Source organism: Oryctolagus cuniculus, chromosome 9 (genome assembly GCF_051225735.1).
Source record: "Oryctolagus cuniculus isolate XC-2025 breed Fujian yellow rabbit chromosome 9, ASM5122573v1, whole genome shotgun sequence".
Classification (NCBI taxonomy): Eukaryota; Metazoa; Chordata; class Mammalia; order Lagomorpha; family Leporidae; genus Oryctolagus; species Oryctolagus cuniculus.
Window position 1 is genome coordinate 117,577,508 of NC_142875.1, and position 23,738 is coordinate 117,601,245.

At 40.4% G+C, this 23,738-nt stretch overlaps 1 protein-coding gene across 3 annotated transcripts in view; it reads left to right on the plus strand.

Annotated features, from left to right (window-relative positions):
- Nucleotides 1-23,738, plus strand: part of LOC149124737 (uncharacterized) — a 309,955-nt gene that overhangs the window by 100,480 nt on the left and 185,737 nt on the right. The window lies entirely within an intron of this gene.

Consider the following 23,738-nt stretch of genomic DNA (forward strand, 5'->3'; position numbering starts at 1 on the left):
TAAAATTTATTCCATATTTGAGTTTCCTTAAAATGTTTATTTCATTGTTAATTGAAAGGGAGAAAGAGACTGAAACCTTTTTTTTTTTTTTTTTTTTTTTTTTTTTTTTTTTTTTTGACAGGCAGAGTGGACAGTGAGAGAGAGACAGAGAAAGGTCTTCCTTTTGCCATTGGTTCACCCTCCAATGGCCGCCACAGACAGTGCCGGTGCACCGCGCTGATCCGATGGCAGGAGCCAGGTACTTATCCTGGTCTCCCATGGGGTGCAGGGCCCAAGCACTTGGGCCATCCTCCACTGCACTCCCTGGCCACAGCAGAGAGCTGGCCTGGAAGAGGGGCAACCGGGACAGAATCTGGCGCCCCAACGGGACTAGAACCTGGTGTGCCGGCGCCGCAAGGCGGAGGATTAGCCTAGTGAGCCGCGGCGCCGGCCTGAAACCTTTGATCTGCTGTTGACACCCCAGATTGTTAAAACAGCCAGATCTGGGTTATGCGAAAGCCAGGAGCCCAGAACTCAATCTGGGTTTCCCACATATGTGGCAGGAACTCAAGTTGTTCAGTCATAATCTCAATAGGAAGTTGGGATTGGAAGTAGAGATGGGACTCAACGCCAGGCTCCCCAGGATGGGAAATGGCTGCCCCAAGCAGTATCATTGTTAGTGCCAAATATTTGCCACCTCATATTTGAGTTTTTTTTCAGAAAATTAAATCATACAAAGAATTTAAAAATCTGATTTTATTATACTTAAAGCATGTATCGTACAGTTTATATTCATGAGCATAACTTTAATGGATACATATATTTTAATTATTGCTTTTAATACTTTATTTTGCATGTATTTTCCATGAACAGAAATGTATTATCCACAACTACAGAGAGTATCTTTGACTAATGCAGTATTTTTTTCTGTTGCATATCAATTTTCATTGTTCAGAACTTCAGTATGGATGAAACTAGATTTGGTAGGGTGGCAGCTAGAGGGAAAAAGAAGTGAATTAGTTACAGATCATAGTGTTTTTTGGAATGCTATGCTAACAATTTGGGAACTCTATTTTGTAGAAATGGAGAAAAAAATTAAGATAAAAATAGGTTCTTGTCTTAATACAAAAAACCAGTTCCCAAATGTATTATGAAGTAGATGTGAGAGGCTTGAGTATAATAAACTTAAATACTAATACTACTTCTTTGACCAAAGTATATGTAAAAATTTCTGAAACAGACAGTGCAGCCATAGTCTGTAGGTTGTTTTTTAGTGATCAAATGTTTATTGAAAGCCTACTAAGCCACATGTAGTTGTGTGGCATCAGTGAGCTAAAGGCAATACAAAAATAGCCTTCCCCTTAGGGATTTGCTTTACAACTTATAAAAAGGGAACATAATAAATTGGCTAGTATATAAGAATGTGTGAAGTATTCTCCTGGGTCTCTCTGTAGAACTGAATCCTGGTTATCTTCATCTTTGTCAGTTTCCTTCCTGTTGGAATCTTACTGCAGTTCCCTGACTAAAAATACCATCAGCGTGCTGCTGGTACGTTCTGCATTTTTGTCTCTGGCCTGCACTCCAGGTTTATTTATCCGACTTGCTTATATGACAACTTCACTCAATGTCCTATGAACAGATTAGACTTAACATATTTAAAGCAAAATTCCTGTTCACCGCCTCAAACTGATTCCACTCGTGTTCGTCTATACAGTTTTTGCAGATTGCGCGCTATCAGTTACTCGGGATCTGGCTCCCTGTGGCGATCTGACTCCATTTAGCAGTGTTCCCCCTCACCCTGTACCTGCTTCCCTGGGCTGCTTTTCTTCTTCACGCTCAGTCTCCTGCTGCCTGCTCCTGGAGTGGTTGTTCCCTCTGCTGGAGCACACTTGCTCTCCGTTTACAAGTCTTGGCTTGCAGGGAACTTTTTCAGTGAAGCCCACTGTTCTGTACAGTGCAGTTCTGCCGTTAATGATCATTATTGCTTAGATGTATTACTCCATTAGTGATTTCTGATGGTGATACCTGATCTTGATAAGTTATTGATTGGAATGTTTTTATAAAAAGGAATTTATCTATGTTTGTTGATTCTGAGGTGTAATTTATACAGCAAAGATGGGATAAATGCCTGATTGTTCCTGAGAAAGACCTTATTGATTGAATATCTTTAATATTTACAGGACTTCTTAGGTTTTTTCTCAGTAGTCTTCAAGCTGATATTCTACTTTATCCTGCATTTTATTTTTAACTCATGAGCTAGCTAAGATTATATTTTATATTAAAATTTTAATGTTAGTATTATTAAATTGGAGGAATAAAGTTAATATACATCATGAAAAAACTATACATGAATTTCAAGACTTTTTATTTCATTTTCCATGAACTTTTTAAGGTATATTTGTATTTCTCTTAAAAAGAGTAAAGGACTGACTTCATCCTAACAGAATTAATTCGATTTATGTAGAGTGATGCATTTAAGTTCTATCTAATGATAAATCTTATTCCGATTCTCTGATTTTTGGGTCTTCATTTAGCATGCTTAATTTTTTTCTTTCCCTGTCTATTACATTAAGCTGTCACTCCTTTGAGTACAAATATTGTATACTTGATTATTATCTACTTGCAGACATCTTCCTCCTGGAAAATATGAAGATCTAGGATGCTTAGATTTTATGTAACCTTGTTAAACAGAGTTCTGAACATGTTACTTGTATGATTTTAACTTACCAGTTAGAAGGTATTGCTATTGATTTTTTTAATTTAATTTTTTTTGACAGGCAGAGTGGACAGTGAGAGAGAGAGACAGAGAGAAAGGTCTTCCTTTGCTGTTGGTTCACCTTCCAATGGCTGCCGCGGCTAGCGCGCTACAGCCAGCGCACCGCGCCTATCCGAAGGCAGGAGCCAGGTACTTCTCCTGGTCTCCCATGGGGTGCAGGGCCCAAGCACTTGGGCCATCCTCCACTGCACTCTCTGGCCACAGTGGAGAGCTGGCCTGGAAGAGGGGCAACCGGGACAGAATCCGGCGCCCGGAACGGGACTAGAACCCAGTGTGCCGTTGCCGCAAGGCGGAGGATTAGCCTATTGAGCTGCGGCACCGGCCTGCTATTGATTTTATAAAGTGCTTTTTCAGATTTCTCAAGCTTACTGTTCCTGTTGGCACATCTTCCATCTTAGCCCTTCCCTAAGAGTGCCTGTGATGGGTGGGTAGACCTGAGAGCATGTGGTTGGAGAGTTTTAGAGTGAATCCCGGGCAAGACAGCTTCTTAGAATGTGTGAACACAACAGAATTAGTAAGGCAAGGCAGAATGACTTGGGTGGGGGAAACACAAAATGGTTGAGAAAGAAAACAACATAGGGCAACCAAGTCGTGGGACCTGATTACCAGCAGTGTATTGGTGGTTTTTCACAGACGTATCCTGGAGAGAACTGTAGATGAATTCCAGGTCTTGAGATATGGACTTTAAATGAAATAGACGTGGGTTTGTAAACTGCTCTATCTTAAGTGGTGCAGAAGAGGAGGGAAATGGTATATGCTAAAGAATAATTCAAGTTGTCTTTAATAGGCAAAGATATTTATAGACTAAAAGAAACATTTGTACAGAGATGAAAGATTTTGATGGAAAAATGTTTTAGATATTAATAAACTAAGAGGAAGTAAACTTTCAGATAAAGAGATTAAAGGTTGATACAACACTGTTTTGGAGAAGTCAGGAAATCATAGGGTAAAGGAGTGAGTGGTAAGAATTAACCTTGGTATGAAAAGAAACTTTATTCTCTGAGAAAGGAAGAAAGGGAAATACTATGTGTGAGCACAAAAAGAAATTAAGTGGGAGGAAGGTTAAGGAAAATGTTTAGCCTTGATTTCTGTGAAGTGAAATCATTTATTGAGACTAAAGATAGCATAAGTATGCTTTGGGACACATGAAAACCATGAGTGCTTTACAAAGTTCATGGAAAATGTGTATTGTGAGAAAACTATGCACTTAAAATTTTTTGTACCAGAATCAACTTTAATTCTCTCCATGAATAATTTTGAAGTACACTTTGGGGGTGTTTGATAACAAGTTAATCAGGGGTGATTAAAAGATAATTTAACGGAATTAGGAGATGAGCTAGAAAAACATCTTGTAGATAAGAAACTTGGAATGCAGTGAGATTTGAAATGCTTTAATTATGGGATAATTAGAAACATTTCAAGTCCCCTCTCCTAGAGAGAAAACTATGAGAAAAATTTGGAAGCAGGAAGTTGATGGCGGAGTGCTCTTGGGGTCAGTACTTGGAGGGGACAAGAAAGAAGCAGGATTACTGAGGCCATCTCAACAAATAATGCTGATAAGAATGGGATGGGCAGATTTGTCCTGCTTTGAGGAGAGGCTTCCAGGGTATTCCAGGCTATGCTGGGGCTTTGGCAGAGAAGATTAAAACCATGGACTGCAGAGCTGGCACCCATATGAGTAGTGCCTGTTTGAGTCCTGGCTGCTCTACTTCCTATTCAGCTTCCTGCTCATGTGCCTGGGAAAGCAGTGGAGGATGCCTTGGGCCCCTGCATCCACGTGGGAGATCTGGAAGAAGCTCTTGGCTCCTGGGTTTAGCCTGGCCCAGCCCTGGCTGTTGTGACCTTTTGTGGAGTGAACCAGTGGATGGAAGATTCTTGAGCTCATGCTCTTTCTGCCTTTCAAATCTTAAAAAACAACAACAACAAAAAAAACCAACCAATGAAACAAAAAAATACTATTGATCTACCATGGATGAAAGGAGACCTTGAGTAAAGGAATGTGACATTAGGCCAAGGATGCTGTGTTGATTTGAAAGCAAATTTAAGTAAGGCTTTGGGAGCTGGCAACACTTGGTGCAGCAGAGAAAATAGGGCTCCAGTCTTGAAGGGATTGATCTCTGTGTCTGAGCATCCACTTGGTCCACCCTTCTTACTAAAATCAATCAATCAATCAATCTCTCTCTCTCTCCCCTCTCTCTCTCTCTCTCTCTCTCTCTCTCTCTCTCTCTCTCTGTGTGTGTGTGTGTGTGTGTGATTTAGGGAAACAAGTTCTTTAGGGTTGTTGGGTCCCTTTCCATGAGGAAACTTAGAAGAAGCAAGTTCCCCAGATGTACCATGCTCCCTGTTAACCTGGACTTTGACAGTTGATACGCAGAAACGATCCTCTGTTACTCATTTTAGACTTAAACATGTAGTAATTCCTCCTCCTGATAATTGGGGTCAATTCTTAACAGTTGATGGTGGCTGTTACATATACTACTTACTTGGCATAAGGACCCTAAAGTGCCTTGGGTATGAACCATAAAATTAAACATGGTTTCATCTCCTTTTTTAAAAAATTTTTGTTTAGTAAATATAAATTTTCAAAGTACAGTTTATGGATTACAATGGCTTTTCCCTCCCATAACTTCCCTCCCACCAACACCCCTCCCATCTCCTGCTCCCTCTCCTGTTCCATTCACATCAAGATTCATTTTCAATTCTCTTTATATACAGAAGATCAATTCAGTATATATTAAGTAAAGATTTCAACAGTTTGCACCCACACAGAAACATAAAGTGTAAAATACTGTTTCAGTACTAGTTATAGCATTAATTCACATTGGACAACACACTAAGGACAGAGATCCCACATGAGAAGTAAGTACACAGTGACTCCTGTTGTTGACTTAACAATTTGACACTCTTGTTTATGGCGTCAGTAATCTCCCTAGGCTCGAGTATGAGTTGCCAAGGCTATGGAAGCCTTTTGAGTTCGCCGACTTCGATCTTATTTAGACAAGGCCATAGTCAATGTGGAAGTTCTCTCCTCCCTTCAGAGGAAGGTACCTCCTTCTCTGATGGCCTGTTCTTTCTACTGGGATCTCACTCGCAGAGATCTTTCATTTAGGTCATTTTTTTTTTTCCAGGGTGTCTTGGCTTTCCATGCCTGAAATATTCTCATGGGCTCTTCAGCCAGATCTGAATGCCTTAAGGGCTGATTCTGAGGCCAGAGTGCTGTTTAGGACATTTGCCCTTTTATGAGTCTACTGTGTATCTCGCTTCTCATGTTGGATCATTCTCTCCCTTTTTGATTCTATCAGTATTAGCAGACACTAGTCTTGTTTATGTGATCTCTTTGACTCTTAGACCTATCAGTGTGATCAATTGTGAACTGAAATTGATCACTTGGACTAGTGAGATGGCATTGGTACATGCCACCTTGATGGGATTGAATTGGAATCCCCGGCACATTTCTAACTCCACCATTTGGGGAGTTTTCATCTCCTTTGGGAGCCAGGAAACTCCAGAAAATGAAAAAAACCAAAGTTAAAAGGATACATAAATCTCACAAGTGGTGGTCCCTGGAAGTGAGTGTGTGTGAGGGCAGCTCCTACTTCAAGCCCTTGGTTCCACGTCTCATGTGTTGGACTTTGTGGAGATGGAATGCCTTGTGACAGTCACTTATTGGGAGCACATGGTGTCTCTTCATAGATAGTGCCAAATCCTCACAGGGTGTTGTTGCCAAGCAGCTCAGCTGTGACTTTGATAATCTATATGGTTGCTCTGTTATACTGGCGACTCCTGAGCATCGTGGCTTGTGGTGACAAAGTGGATACCACTGCTGAACTTGATCTGCTATGAAGTGGGTCCCTTGGTCTCTTCTGAGTGACGCAGGATTTTGTGTTTATGGGGTCAAATAAAATGAAAATGGTCATGTGGTAGTACAGACTGATGGTGTGTAGGCAGAAAACTCAAACCCTACTCATAAAATGTGTCAATTTCAGGTGAGGGAAAAAATCGCTATTCTTGCCAGAGTTGAAGTTGAATTGTAGGCAGTTTGCTATCAAATGCCTACTTGATATCCTTGAAGAATTGGGGGGAGGCATTTCACAGGAAGGTTGTGCATTCCACAGTGGTCTGCTCAGCCTTGCAGAATGGGAGGCACTAAGGTGCTCTGGAGTGTAAATGAGTTTGCCTGTTCTGGGTGTTTCATACACAAAATTCTATACAATGTGACCTTTTGTGTATGGTTTCTTGGACTTCTGTTTGCAATGTTCATTCTTGAAGTATGCATCAGCATATTGTTACATTTATAGTAAAATCATACTTCATTATATAGATACACCATATTTAGTTTGTTCATTTATTAATGGACATCAGGGTTTCTACTTTTCAGCTGTTAAGGTTAATGCTGCTATGAACATAGATGGACAAGATTTTTTGGGGGGGGAAATGTTTATCTTGAGTATACTAGTGTTCTTCAGAAAGTTCATGATAGGGGCTTGTGTTGTGGTACAGCAAGCTAAGCTGCATTCTGCAGTGCCGGCATCCCATACGTGTGCCGGTTCAAGTCCTGGCTGCTCCACTACTAATCTAGCTCCTTTCTTAATGTGCCTGGGAAGCAGTGGAAGATGGCCCAAGTCCTTGGGTCCCTGCCACCTACATGGGAGACCTGAAAGAAGCTCCTGGCTTCGGTCTGGCCCAGCACTACTGTTCAGCTCATTTGGGGAGTGAACCAGCACATGGAAGATCAGTATTTTCTCCATAACTCTGCCTGTCAAATCTTAAAAAGTTCAGGCCAAATATAATTAAAAGATTAATATATTTAATGCAAAATTAAATATTAGTGTTCTATATGCATTTCCATGAGCTTTTTGAAGACTCCCCCTTTTTTTTGTTTTCACTTCTCTGATAGTTACAGTAAAGAGAAGAATAATTTTCATTCGAAGATACTCATATTTTACATTTTATTTCTATGTTTAGTCTTTTTTCTCAAGAAACCTTTTATTTAATGATTACAAATTTGATAAGTACAATACAGTGACTTCCACTATACCTGCTCTCCCATCCCCACTCCCACCCCACACCCTCCTCCTCCCTCTCCCATTCCCAGTTCCATTCTTCATTAAGATTCATTTTCAATTAACTTTATACACAGAAGACCAACTATAAGTAAATATTTCAACAATTTGTGTGTGCGCACACAACTGAACAAATTTTTATAGTTACTTCACATAATACAACTCGCTGAGGACAGAACTCCTGCATGGGAAGTAAGTGCACAGTGACTCCTGTTGTTACTTTAACAGTTAACACTTTTATGTATGCTGTCAGTGATCACCCAAGACTCTTGACATGAGCTGCTAATGTGGAAACCTTTTGAATTCAGTCTCCTTCAGTATTTAGACAAGGCTATAAGCAAAGTGGAAGTTCTCTCCTCCCTTCAGAGAAAAGTACATCCTTCTTTGAAGGCCACTTCTTTCCACCAGGGGAAGACCTATTTTTTTAAAAAATTTTTATTTGAAGTATACAAATTTCATGTATTTGATGTCTACAGATTTGGGAGCATAGTGATAACTTCCCACCCTACCCATTGTCCTCTCCCCATTTGCACCGTTTCTTCATGTCCTGTCCCCTCTCAGTTTTGACAGTGATCTACTTCCAGTTCATACTAAACAGATTAACTTTACAGTAAGTAAGGAGTTCAACAAACAGTATGAAGGAAAAAACACTCTTCCTCAGCAGTAGTGAAAAAGGCTGTAAACAATGATCGAAGTTCAAAATGTCAACTTTGGAGGACTTCTTGTACACATGGATTCCAAATTTTTTTGGCATCAAAATCATTTATTTCTACTTTCCACAGACTGAACTGCCCTCTAGGAGTATAATTTGAGTCATATGGTAATTCTAAGCTTGACTTTTTGAGGAACTTATATCCTGTTTTCCAAGTAGCTGCAAAATTTTCTATCCCCGATGACAATATAAGAGGGTTCGAATTTTTCCACATCATGGCCAACACTTTTTTCCACAGTGACTATCAGAGTGGGTGCAAACTGGTATCTCACTGTGGTTTTGATTTTCATTCTTCTAATGACTAATGAGGGAATAGAATGTGTTTTTGTACATTTCAATATTAGGAAAAATTTTATGTTCTTTGCCCAATTTTTTACTTGGGCTGCTTGTTCAATTGTAGGTATTTTTAGCTTATTAAACTCCTATTAGAGATTTGAAAATACTTTTTCCCATTCTATCAGTTACCTTTTTTTGTTAATGGTGAACTTTGCACAGGTTTGCAATACTAGTGAAGTTTGATTTCTACTAATGTTTGTTGTCTAAGATTTGGGTTGATATTAAAGAAATGATTGCAAAATCCAGGGTATTGAAGATTTGTCTCTAAGGATTTAATAGCTTTCTTTCTTAGATTTGACTTTGTTGAATTTAAGTAAATCTTGGTGTATTAAGTGAAGTAGGGGTCTGGCGTTATTGCATGAGGATACCTAATTGTTGCAACACTTGCTGAAAAGGCTCTTTTTTGCTTATTGAAGGGACTTGGCACGATTATCCAACACCGGTTAACTATAAATGTATGGGATTATATCTGAACTCCATTGATCTTACATGATTGTCATTATGCCAGTACTACAGTGTGTGGATTATCTTTGCAGTGAGTTTTGAGATTGAAAAGTTGAAGTTCTCTGACCTTGTTTCACACTTAATTTCTTCCTCCCCTGGATTTGTTAAAAATTGAGAACACTTGATCCTACTCCCTTAGCAGTTCTGCACTGTACATTTAAAATTGGGTAGCCACAGTGTTGAACAGATCGCTAAAACATCATGTCACATAATCAAAACTTGATACCCATCGAATAACAACTCTCCACACACTTGGCCTTTATGTGATGATTTATCACCATCAGACTTTAATTATCTTTGGCTTCAGAACATGACTTTTGCAGCAATTGCCAACTAATTCTGCTTTTCTCAGGAATTCTGTCTCCCTCAGATTCTCCAAGATGGGATAGTTGTCCAGTGCTTTGGGAGACAGGTAAAAGAGAACAGCTTCCTTACAACTGCCTTTTATGTATTCTTTCGGCTTCCTGTGGCACGTGTTCAGAAGCTGTGTGGAGGGTGGGAAGCTATCAGGAATACACTGTCAGTGATGAGGTCTTCATTGCCAGGCAGCCAGACAGTTATCAGGTGCAAAAACCCCAACTTGGACTCTCTTTTTTTCAGGATACTAGATGCCAACAGAAACAGACTCTGGGCCTCAGATTAGGATGAAGGAAACCTTAGAAAACAGTTGGAAATAGCAAGGTTGGATACAGGGAGGAGTCCGGCCGTGATGTAGGTCCGACCAGTCTGGCAGACTGAGCTGATTCCACATGGAGGTTTGAGGCTGAACAGGCCTCTGAGAGAGAGATCTGGCCTTGAGGCAAGTTTTTCGGTTATTTTCACCTTGATGAGTCCCTAGATATGGACCACCTTGGAAGGGGATCACATTGCTGAGGGGATTTTCTGTGGCTGGGGCTAAGGCAGTCTCTGCGCAGATAGCACACACTGGGGCCAGCGCTGTGGCATAGCGGGTTAAAGCTCCGGCCTGGCCCGCAGTGCTGGCATCCTACATGGGCACCAGTTTGAGTCTTGGCTGCTACCCTTGATATTGACCATTTGCTATGGCCTGGGAAAGCAGTAGAAGATGGCCCAAGGCCTTGGATCCCTGCACCCATATGGGAGATGAGGAAGAAACTCCTGGCTCTGGATCAGTTTAGCTCTGGCTGTTGTGGTCATTTGGGGAGTGAACTGGACGATGGGAGATTCTCTTTCTCTCTGGCTCTACCTCTCTGTGTACTCTTTCAAATAAATGTTTAAAAAACAGCAAAATCTACATATTCCACATTTGGGGCCATAACGTCTTTAGAGAACCAACCTTAAGAAGAGTAAAAAATAAATAAAAGTTATATCTACGTGGGCTACGGAGGATTGCAGTTAAGGAAAATGTAGAATAAAGCAGACATAAGTATGTGCTATATGTTTTGAAAAATGACAACTGTAAGTTACTAAAAGTTAAAATGCGGAATGAGAGCTTTCATCCATTGTTTGGCTCTACAGTGAACTGCACTAGCAGGGAGTAGTCCAGGGCTGAAGCTGGGAGCTGAGAAAGTAAGTTGCATCTCGGATGTGGGTAGCAAAGACCCAATTTCTTGAGCTATAACTTCTGTCTCCCAGGGTCTGCCAGGTGAGGCATTGTGATTGGCACCAACAAGACTCAAACTATTTTGCAAGAAAGGAATTGGATTTCATTGGAATCTTTAGGTAAATTAGGGGAAACGGGCTTTACAAATGGTTAACAAGAACTTGTACATTTCAATTTTGTTCTATCCAGTGATTGTCCTGTATCGGAATGTGTATGTACAGGTTCACCTGTGAATGCATCTGAACTCTGGTTTAAAACTGGTTTCCCAGCCCAGTTTTAAGTATTGGAGCCAATGCTACTTGATTGTTTTTTGCTTCCTTGATGTCTACAGCTCCTATGTGAGTTTCCCAGCTTGGTTTTAAGTATCAGAGCCAGTGCCACTTGGCATTGCTTTTCTTCCTTGACCTCTTCAGTATCACACATAGCTTAAGAGATAAGGAATCTACAATATCTGACTCCTGATTGGGAGATTTTCCCCTCTCTGACATGCTGCTTCTGACCTCAAGTGACTGCAAGGGGGGATGAGCACCAAGTTGGCCATTGTGTTCTCTAGGCCTTGTTCTTGGCAGTGGTGGTGGCGCTATGTGGCTTTCTTGTGATAGATGTATTTTTGAAAAACCTCAGGTGGCCTAGGTTTAGCAGAGTGAGTTCCAGGATTGGCTCAGGCAAAGCATTCCTGGCATGGAGTCCTCGCTAATTCACCAAGCTCTCTCAGACAATTTATTACAAATCTGAAGGGACACAGAACTGGCCAGTTTGCTTCCCATTTTTGTTCATTTCCAGGGTGGATACTGAGTGTGGCGTCTCCCTGACTCTCTTTGCTGCCTGAATATGTCAGTCTTGATCTAAAAATAGCCGGAATTTTAGTAGTCAGTGTGGGTTAACTGGGGTTCAACTTTGCTGGGACTTTGAGGTTGGCAAAGAGCACAAATGGAATCATTAAAGAAGAGATTTTATTGTGGTTAACATGGAGGGCTTGTCTGAGCTTTTGAAAATGAGCGATTGCTTTAGGAAGGCCAAGTTAATATAGAAGAGGGTGTTTATTAACCTTTATGAGAGTAATAAATGGTCATGCAGCTGTGTTGGCACAACGGGTAGACAGCATAAATGTAAGAAAAGCAGAGAAATATCGTCCCAGGTCAGAAGCTCAGGTTTTTGCAATTCGCTAGTATGTACCTTCCTGTCAAAGTCTTTATCTGTCATAATTGTAGTTTCTTTATCTTTAAAATAGGTCTGATTACATCTGGTTTGGCTATTCCTTTGGTTATTACACTGAAAAATGAATTAACATATGAAGTTCCATGTAAAAGTAATGAGCTTTTTGTATCCTTCTGAAACGAATTTGAGGATTCTGGGAAATTCTTGGAACTTCAAAATATATAGAAAATGAGTAGTGAGAGTTTGGGAGAACCTCAGTTGTCTTGAGAAGGATGGGTTGGAAGAGGAAAATCAATTTAGTTTTGTTTATTTGAGATTCCAAGAATCTCATCTCTTCTCTTTAAAAAGTCATTTTGAAACAATTCAATGGGCCATTATAGGTGGCTTTAGTTTTAATCCTGTCTTAGCTATTGGACAAAATGAAGTTCTCTTGTAGCAACTGAAAGGTCAGGAAATGAGTCAGAATGACTAAGAGTTAGTAGTGCTACAATATGACGTGAATCCAACAAAAATAGATTCTTGGTGTAGGAATTTGTTAAGATTTGAGAATAAACTCACAACTTTTATGAGAAATCACTTAGACAAGTAATATATTCTGGAATGAAAATTCTACACAAGTTCCTAGTGAAGACACATGTATGCGAAGACCATAATATGCCATGAAGAAATGGGACTCATTTAGAATGGCTTATATACAGAAATCAACTAGCAACAGATGCTGGTGAGGATCTGGGGAAAAAGGCACACTAATTCACTGTTGGTGGGAATGCAAACTGGGAAAGCCACTATGGAAGGCAGTCTGGAGATTCCTCAGAAGCCTGAATATAACCCTACCACATGACCTAGCCATCCCACTTCTTGGAATTTACCCAAAGGAAATTAAATTGGCAAATAAAAGAGCTGTCTGCACCTCCATGTTTATTGCAGCTCAATTCACAATAGCTAAGACATGGAATTGACCTAAATATCCATCAACAGAAGACTGGATAAAGAAATTATAGGATATGTACTCTATAGAATACTATACAGCAGTAAAAACAATGAAATACGTTCATTTGCAAGAAAATGGAGGAATCTGGAACACATCATGCTGAGTGAAATAAGCCAGTCCCAAAGGGACAAATATCATATGTGCTCCCTGATCTGTGACAACTAACTGAGCACCTAAAAGGAAACCTGTAGAAGTGAAACGGACACTATGAGAAACAATGACTTGATCAGCCCTTGTCCTGACTGTCGAGGAATAACTTATTATTTTATGCCTTTGAATATTTTTTGTTCTACTTAATAACATTGGTCTAACTCTTTAATTAACACACAAGTAATCTTAGGCTTTTAAAATTAACTGAAAAGTGATCCCTGTTAAATATAAGAGTGGGAATAAGAGAGGGAGGAGATATACAGTTCGGCACATGCTCACTTGGACTTGCCCCTAATGATAGAGCTAGAAACGTGCCAGGGGATTCCAATTTAATCCCATCAAGGTGGCATGGGCCAATGCCATAAGACTAATATCTGCAAATAATAATTGATAGAACTAAAAAGGAGAGAATGATCCTACATGGGAAGCAGGATACACAGCAGACTCTACATTGGCAGATGCCCTAAATAGCACTCTGGCCTCAGAATCAGCTCTTAAGGCATTTGGATCTGGCAAAAAATCCATTAGAGTTTTGCAGGCATAGAAAGCCAAGACTCTGTGGCAAAAAAAAAAAAAATTGACCTAAATGAAAGATCTCTGCGAGTGAGATCCCAGCAGAAAGAACGGACCATCAAAGAAGGAGGTACCTTTCTCTGAAGGGAGGAGAGAACTTCCACTTTGACTATGGCCTTGTCTAAATAAGATTGAAGTTTGTGAACTCAAGAGGCTTCCTTCCATAGCCTTGGCAACTCATGTCTAGAGCCTCGGGTGATTACTGACATCATAAATAAGAGTGTCAAATTGTTAAATCAACAACGGGAGTCACTGTGCACCTACTCCCCATGTAGGATCTCTATCCTTACTGTGTTGCACTATGAGAATTAATGGTAAAACTATTACTCAAACTGTACTTGATACTTTGTGTGTCTGTGTGGGTGGAAACTGTTGAAATCTTTACTTAGTATATACTAAGCTGATCTTCTGTATATAAAGATAATTCAAAATGAATCTTGGTGAGGAATGGGATGGGAGAGGGAGTGGGTGATGGGATGGTTGCAGGTGGGAGGGAGGTTATGGGGGAAAAAAACCACTATAATTCAAAAGTTGTACTTTGTAAATTTATATTTATTAAATAAAAGTTAAAAAAAATGGGACTCATCTGGTCTACTGAAATAATTTTCTGACCTGTCTTAGGATGTGCAGTTGATCTATTCCAGTCCATTCTACACACTGTCAAGAGTTAGCATTCTAAATCTGCTTGTGCCAGTTTTCCTGTTTAACATGGCTCACTTCACGCTGAACTCCAAGCTCCTCATAAACTACAGTACATGGCATGGATCTTGTCTGTAGGTTCCTTGCTGTGTTACATTCCCTAGGATGGTTCCTAACACATGTAAGTGCCTAGTGAATGTTTATATATGTGCTAATATAGGCCAATCATGATGTGGCTGTAATCCACCTGACCATTTATCTCTCAAGGATGACCTCTTCATCTACTTGTCTACCTGGACAGGTTGCTCACTATTTCCAAAATCACTTAGTTACCTTGTTGTATGTCTTGCACTCAATTTTCTGCTGGTTGGAATAACTTCTTTTATCTGTGTCTGAAGAACATTTTCAGATTCTTAAACTACTCAGTTCACTTTCATGATGACTTTTTTTTTTTTTAAATATAATTCTCATTTTTAAGAGTGATATGAAGAGATTGATGCCTTCAATGTGCTGGTCCACTCTCCAAATATCTGTAATAACTAAGGCTGGGGCATTTGACACAAGCAGCACAGAACTCGGTTTGGGTCTCCTACGGTGATGACAAAGACCCAAATACTTGAGCCATCATCTGCTTTCTAGGGTGCCATAGCAGTAGGAAGCCGGAAATAGAACTGGAGCTGGACTTAAGCTCTCCAATATGGAGTTTGGGCAACCTAAGCAGTGTCTAAACTGCTGTGCCAATGTATGCTCCCCCCCACCGATAATGCCCTTTCTGACCATCTGTTTGTTTCCATTCAACTTTATTTGAAAATGGTCACTTTGTATCTTGAAAAACACTCTCTCTGGTAAGATCTTAGTGATTTTTGTGTCACCCTAGTTCTGGACATAATAAGTACCTAATTAATATGTGTTGAATAATCCATTAGATTTTTCAAAATCATGACCAGATAGGGTAATGATTTGTTAACATTCTTTGTGGGCAGTGACTAAAGACCTGGAAGGAAGAATGAAAAGCCAGACAGTAAGTAAAAAGTGAGAAAATATCCTTCCTATTTTCAAAATGACTGTGACAAGTTTGTTAAAAACCTTATAGGCTATATTAGCACATACTTAACTCTTTAAACTCTGGTGTTAATGAGCTTTAATCTTTGTCTGAAATATCATCTATAAATAGGGAGAAAACTTGTTTCCTTCTCCTTCAATCCTCTTAAAAATTTTTGGCAGAAAATCTTCAAGTATTTGAGTATTGGATGGACTTTTTATAAAGAACTATATTATATAAAATAATGACTCCAGCATTATAGTGATCTAATTAGGTGCTTTGTCATAGAATTTAGTAATTAGAAACTCTGTAAAAATCACAGTTATAATGATTCAGTAATTATATTACAATTGTGATAAAATAGCAAATTTATAAGATACTGGCTTTGAAATGAATTGTTTGGCTTTATTGGAGAGGGTACTTAGGCCATATGATTGAAACTAAGACATATTGTAGGGCTCGATAATACCATGTAGAATATTTTCCACTTAACCTTGATTTTTTTCCCATGTTGCACATTTACTAAATAATTGTTCAATTAGTTAGAGCTATTTTAGAGCTATGTAGGACATACAATTATGTGTTAGCACTGTTAGAGCAGATGACAAAAAGAATGCTCTACAAACTGTTGAAATCCTTACTTAAGGTATACTAAGCTGATCTTCTGTATATTAAGATAATCGAAAATGAATCTTGATGTGAATGGAAGGGGAGAGGGAGTGGGAAAGGGGAGGGTTGTGGGTGGGAGGGACGGTATGGGGGGGGGAAGCCATTGTAATCCATGAGTCGTACTTTGGAAATTTATATTCATTAAATAAAAGATAAAAAAATAAAAAAAAATAAAAAAAAGAATGCTCTAGATCTTCAACATTGTGTAATCATGCCCACCTGGAGGACTGAATGCCACATGTGATGCCAAATCACCACATGGATGTTATGGTGTATTTCTGAGGTTAGTTTAAGTTAGTTAAGTCTTCTTTAAATTAAAAAAAATTTTTTTTTTACTAATTGTCATACTGATGGTCATTCAGACTTTGTTGAAATTGTTTTCTTGTTTGTTTGTTTTTTGACAGGCAGAGTTAGACAGTGAGAGAGACAGAGAGAAAGGTCTTGCTTCCATTGGTTCACCCCACAAATGCCTGCCATGGCCAGCACGCTGCAGCCAGTGCACTGTACTGTCTGAAGCCAGGAGCCAGGTGCTTCCTCCTGGTCTCCCATGCGGGTGCAGGGCCCAAGCACTTGGGCCATCCTCCACTGCCTTCCCGGGCCATAGCAGAAAGCTGGACTGGAAGAGGAGCAACCGGGACAGAATCTGGCACCCCAACTGGGACTAGAACCTGGGGTGCCAGTGCTGCAGGCGGAGGATTAGCCTAGTGAGCCGCTAGGCTAATCCTAATTAGCCCAGTTAGCTAAGTCTTAGAGAGCATAGTTGGTTCCTAGTTGTCCAGTTTAATGGTTCCAAGCGTGCCTTTCCACTATTTCCTTTTCCAGCCTAAGTATTTAAATGTAAGTTCTAACTTAAGTTTGTGCTAGAAGCACTTCATGGCATCAAAACCCACCTGTGTTGTGAATGTTGACCACTGACTATATTCTCTCCCTGTTCCTTTCTGCTCCTGTCATCAAAAGTAGTACATTCTCAATGTGGGAATGCTCAATCGGACTTGCCCCAAATGCTAGAGTTAGAAATGTGCCAGGGGATTCCAATTCAATCCCATCAAGGTGGCATGTACCAATGCCATCTCACTAGTCCAAGTGATCAATTTCAGTTCACAATTGATCATAATGATGGGACTAAGAGTCAAAGGGATCACATAAACAAGACTAGTATCTGCAAATAAAAACTGATAAAATAAAGGGAGAGAACGATCCAACATGGGAAGCGGGATACACAGCAGACTCCTAGAATGGCAGATGTCCTAAACAGCACTCTGGCCTCAGAATCAGCCCTTAAGGCATTCAGATCTGGCTGAAAAGCCCATGAGAGTATTTCAGGCATGGAAAGCCAAGACACACTGGGGAAAAAAAAAAAACAACTAAGTGAAAGATCTCTGTAAGATCCCAGTAGAAAGAATGGGCCATCAAAGAAGGAGGTACCTTTCTCTGAAGGAAGGAGAGAACTTCCACTTTGACTATGACCTTGTCTAAATAAGATCAAAGTCAGCAAACTCAAAAGGCTTCCATAGCCTTGGCAACTGCTGACAAGAGCCTCGGGTGATTACTGACACCATGAACAAGAGTGTCAATTGTTAAGTCAACAACAGGAGTCCTTGTGTACTTACTCATGTAGGATCTCTGTCCTTAATGTGTTGTACATTGTGAATTAATGCTATAACTAGTACTGAAACAGTATTTTACACTTTGTGTTTCTGTGTGGGTATAAACTGTTGAAATCTTTACTTAATATATGCTAACTTGATCTTCTGTATATAAAGATAATTGAAAATGAATCGATGTGAATGGAATGGGAGAGGGAGTAGGAGAGAGGAGGGTTGCGGGTAGGAGGGAAGTTATGGGGGGGAAGCCATTGTAATCCATATGCTGTACTTTGGAAATTTATATTTATTAAATAAAAGTTAAAAAAAATTACATTCTGCCTAATTAAAGGGGTACTGATATCCTAAGGACTGACTAGAAGCCTCTGCACATACCATCTAATTTAACACACCAAACTTCTGGGTCAAGTATTGTTATTCTCATTGTGTAAAAGAGAAAATGAGGTAAGACATACCTTACTTGGCATACTGTATAGTTAGTTTTTCTTCAAATGTTGAGTTAAGGGCATTGTACTGATGTGTCCAGGAGAGGTACTGATCCTCATGGTTCTTGTATTCAAGGGGAATTGAGGAGGCAAATTCTTTGATTTTGAAACTGGTGTGTAGCTGAGCAACCCAGACCGTAAGATGTCTGAAAGTTCATGCTATATCAAGGGACAGTATCAATTGAATCACTAAGCTGAATGTAATGATTATCTTCCATGTGTTGGTTTCTGCTCCTTAGGTATCTGAACATGTGAGTATATGCATGTAGGTAGAACACATTGGAAGCCTTTCTGAAGCCGATTTCCTCTAGTTTTCTCTGCCTTGAATTCCAGTTGCTGATAATTTAGCTGATGTTTCTCTCAATACTATTTTTTTTTAAATTTGACAGGTAGAGTTACAGACAGTGAGAGAGAGACAGCGAGATAGGACTTCCTTCCGTTGGTTCACTCCCCTAATGGCTGCTACAGTCGGCGCTGCGCTGATCCGAAGCCAGGAGCCAGGTGCTTCTTCCTGGTCTCCCATGCGGGTGCAGGGACCCAAACACTTGGGCCATCCTCTGCTGCCCTCCCGTGCCACAGAAGAGAGCTGGACTGGAAGAGGAGCAACCGGGACAGAATCCGGCGCCCCAACCGGAACTAGAACTCGGGGTGCCAGCGCCACAGGTGGAGGATTAGCCAAGTGAGCCACAGCGCCAGCCTCTCTCAATACTATTTCACTGCAATAAGTTTTAAATCCACAATGAATCTTTGAAACTTAAAGGAATATGTATATAATGACAAGATTATATGGCTTTGAAAATTTTTTTGTACTTTTATCTTTAAATTATATTCCCATGGAATTTTTGAACACCCCTCACATGGTATAGGAAATATCAACTCTCCTAACTTCTCTTTAGTCTCAGTATAAACTTGTTTATCAGATAAACAGTAGTGACTATTTTTGTCTAGCAGGGGAACAGACTTAAAGAGAGGCCCAAAATAAAAAAAACTCAGTCTGAGGAAACTGGATATGATCTAAGAAGTGGGGGTAAACCTCAAGGCCTTGGGGCAATGGGAAGGGAGATGCTTTTGGAAGTATAGACCATGTACTAAGGAGATTTAAGTGATGCTTGGATAGAGTGGTGGAATGAGAGAATGAATTTTATAGTTTTGCCTAAGCACAATTCTCACATGAGAATTTCCATTTTTAAGTGCTGAAAAATGGCACTTCAGTTAAAGTTGATATTTCTTGAGATTTGGCTGTTAAAAGCCACAGTTGGGATGGCGCTGCAGCTCAATAGGCTAATCCTCCACCTGCGGCGCTGGCACACCGGGTTCTAGTCCTGGTCGGGGCGCCGGATTCTGTTCTGGTTGCCCCTCTTCCTGTCCAGCTCTCTGCTATGGCCCGGGAGTACAGTGGAGGATGGCCCAAGTGCTTGGGTCCTGCACCCACATGGGAGACCAGGAGAGGTGCCTGGCTCCTCGCTTCAGATCAGTGCAGTGAGATGGCCGTAGCGCACTGGCTGCAGCGGTCATTGGGGGGTGAACCAACGGAAAAGGAAGACCTTTCTCTGTCTGTCTGTCTGTCTCTCTCTCACTGTCCACTCTGCCTGTCAAAAAAATAAAAAAAACAGCAACCCACAATTGATCTAGTTCTCTCATTTCATGTAACAACTTGATGGTGGTTGTGTTGGATCAGCAATGCCTTAGAAGGGCAGAACTGTGTGTTACTGAGGATCTATGGGGCTCCTTGTCATGCATTACTGTGAGAAGTACCTGCTGAGGGAAAAAGGAATGGAGCAAATGGTAATTTATCAATGATGTTACTTCAGTTAAGGTGTCAGAGTAGCTTTGGGGTCTTAGTTTGAAATCTGTTTCAGAGAAGGGATACTCACAGGGATATGTATAACCTTATAATATTCCACATAGCACAGTGAGGATGTGGTTCTTAATGACTCTTGAAACAATGCTGTGGAAAATATGGATTGTAACATTTTTCAAAACGGCTTGTGCATCCAAAAGACTTTTCATTTTCTTATTTTTGAGCCAGAAGGATTACCAGCTGCATGCAATTTTAGGAAGCGATGTGACCATTTATTCAATAACACTTAGCAAATTCTCTAGGAAATGGTAGACTAATTCTGATGGAATAAAAAATATTGAAATGTATGTCATACTATTAAACAAGGGTTTTTACTTGTGCTACACCATATTTTACCTTTTAAATGTACCTTTTAAATAATTAGGAACATAATAATTCTTCCCACTATACCTGCCCTCCCGCCCACTCCCGTCCTCCTCTTTCTCCCTCTCCTGTTTAATCTGAGAAAGAAAAAGAAACCAAAAGAACAAAGAATGAAGTAAAAAAAAACCTAAGAACTGTTCTCTAGCAGTCTAGACAAGGGCTGTTGTATGTTATTGCTTCTCAAATGTGAGTTTGCTTTTTTTCCCTCCCTCCTCCTTTTCCCTTCTTTCCTTCCCCTTCTTTCCTTTTAGAAACATTATTGTCTTTAAAGAAGAACCCAAGGATGATTGATCTTTTGTGAGATCTTCGACATAAATAGAACTTATGAGACATAATAATATTTTCCATTTAATACACTAAATGGAAGTGATTCTTGGGAATAAGTTTTACTATTTTGTCTCATGATAAAACTCCTTGGGGTCAGAGATCCTACATGAGAAGTTAGTGCCCAGTGACATTTGTTATTTCACAAATAACACTGCTATGTATGACATCAGTGATCACCCAAGGCTCTTGGCATGAGCTTCCTTGGCTTTGAAAGCCTCTTGGATCCAGTAGCTCAACAAGGCCATAAGCAAAATGGGAGTTCTCAGCTCCTTTCAGAGAAAAGTACATCCTCCTCCTGGTGACCATTTCTTTCCAAAGGGGTCCTTTATGTAGTACATTTTTTTTTCTGGAGTGTCTTGGCTTTCCATGCCTGAAATGTTCCCCCTGGGATTTCCAGATAGACTGGATTGCCTTAAGGGCTGATTGTGAGGTTGGAGTGCTAGTTAAAATGATTGTCATTCTATGATTCTGCTGTATGGACTGCTTTCCATGTTGGAAGCTTCATTCCTTTTAAATTCTATTATTGTTTCCAAATACTTAGTCATTTTCATATGATCACTTTACCACTTATTCCTATCCACTTGATTTTCATAACACTTAAGCTGCTATTTTTATCAGCCAGCTTAAGGGATTTTGGGGTTCTATGACTAATTATCAAGCCATACCCTTAGAAGTAAGTCTGTAGGAATGCATGTAGGACTATATTGCTTGGCAGTCATGAACTTCATACATTTCACAGTTACAACTTAAGGATCTTGGTAATTCTTCACACTTTGCCCACCCACCCAGCCAAAGTCCCATTCCCCTTCTTCTTCCTTTTCTTATTCTCATTCTTAAGATCTATTTTCAGTTAACTTTATACATATATGATTAACTGTTTAGTATAGCATTAAATGAATCATATGAAAGAAGAAGGAAAATATTATAAAGGAAAAGAAAGCAAAAGATGGGGGCTATCGCCGTGGCTCAGTGGGTTGATCCTCCACCTGTGGCGCCGGCATCCCATATGGGTGCTGGTTCTAGTCCCGGCTGCTCCTCTTCCTATCCAGCTCTCTGCTATGGCTTGGGAAAGCAGTAGAAGATGGCCCAAGTGCTTGGGCCCCTGCACCCATGTGGGAGACGTGGAAGAGACTCCTGGCTTCTGGCTTCCAATCAGTGCAGCTCTAGCCATTGTAGCCATTTGGGGAGTGATCCCTCTCCCTCTCCCTCTCTCCCCCTCCCCCCTCTGTTGTCCCACATATCCCCCTCTTACCTGTCCACTGGGGCCAGCACTCTCCTCTCCAGGTCTGACCTTATGGACCTGGAGTTGTTTTTTTTTTTCTTTCTATTTGCTTGTTTGGCATGGACCTGGACTGTCTCTGCTGTTCTTGCTGGATTTCCCACTGTGAATTTCCCATGGCTTTACCTCAGGCATGTAGTTTCTACCCTTTTTAAAAAAATGTTAGTTTTGCCCTGTGTGATTCCAAACCATCCTGTTGCTGTTTCACCCTCTTGGAACCCCTGACTACATGTATTTTATGGATTGGGAAATTGAGACCAAGGTGGGCATTTGGCTTAGTGTTAGGATATCATTAGGAAGGTATGGAAGTATCTGGATTCAGTACTGGGCTCCAGCTCCTGACTCTGGCTTCCAACTACTGCAAGTCCTGTAAAGCAGTGCCAGGTGAATGTGGTGTGTTGGTCCTAGCTGGTGAGGCTCCATGTGGCATTCCACAGTCCAAAAATGAAACTGAATTTAGCTTTTTACACAGGCATATTCTTCAGGAGTGGAAACACTTTATCAAAATCTAGATCACCGAAGCCAACCAAATACTTACTGTCTACACATATGACACATGGTGCTAGGTATTGGTGAAACAAAAAGAAATACTAATTTTTTGAATTCATGGAGCATATTGTCAGGCAAGAAAGACAAGTGTTCAAACAGTGGAGCACTCGGACATATGGGATATTAACACGGCAGGTTCTGGGTAGGAAAGACATGTTGCTATGATGGCATCTCGGGTTTGATGGCAAGACTCCTAGAGCTGAGAATAAGAGATGAATGGGAATTAACTACATGTAAACAATAAGTGTGAGAGTCCTCAAGGATGGCAGGTGGCAACTTTGGAAGCCTGTTGGAGGGGAACAGTAAAAATGGGATGAGGATGGGGTTCATGGTAGGAAACAGGCTGGAGAATTAAGTTAAACTCAGAGGCTTTCATAACATAGAAAACTATCTGTTAAAGACCAATTTGGTGCTAATGAAGCATTTTAACAGCAGGGGTGAGAGCAAGTTGAGTGGTGATAGAATCCTTTCTCTACTCAGGGAATACTATGCTGGTTTCAATATGGAGGGTGAGCAGTATGGGTGGCAAAGCAGTTAGAAGACTCCTAGAGGAGTCCAGATGAAGAGAGCGTGTTTGTCAAGGCTATGTATAAAGACAGACTTGATGGCTTGATGGTTTGGTTCATAAATCGATTCATGATGCGTTCATACCAGGTTCATGTCTGTGCACACACCAGTGCACACAGATGAAGCTGATGGCTTGCCAGATGTTTGGGAATCTGTTGCTCAGTCTAGCTCTGGGTTGTCGTCTTTTGCTCAACATCAGGAATGAGCAAAGGGCACCTAATTCAGGTGCTAACTGAGGAGTTGGTAGTGGAGTATAGGAAAGTAATGCTCTGAAGGCTGTTGAAGCCACACTCGGCTAGTAATGAAGAATGCAGCAATAGCTTTGTGATACCTGCTTTGGCACAGATTTTTCAAAGCCTTTCTGACTTATTCTTCATAGATCTTCCCATGTTTTTCCAATATGCAGGAGTGATACCTAATCCAAACCTCATAAACATTTTTATGAATACTCTTTGCCTGAAACTATTTCTGCAATTTTCTAAGATTCTTCATTGCTGCTGGTCTTGAGTAACACTTTTCCTTTGCACTGAGTTTTCTCAGACATATTGAG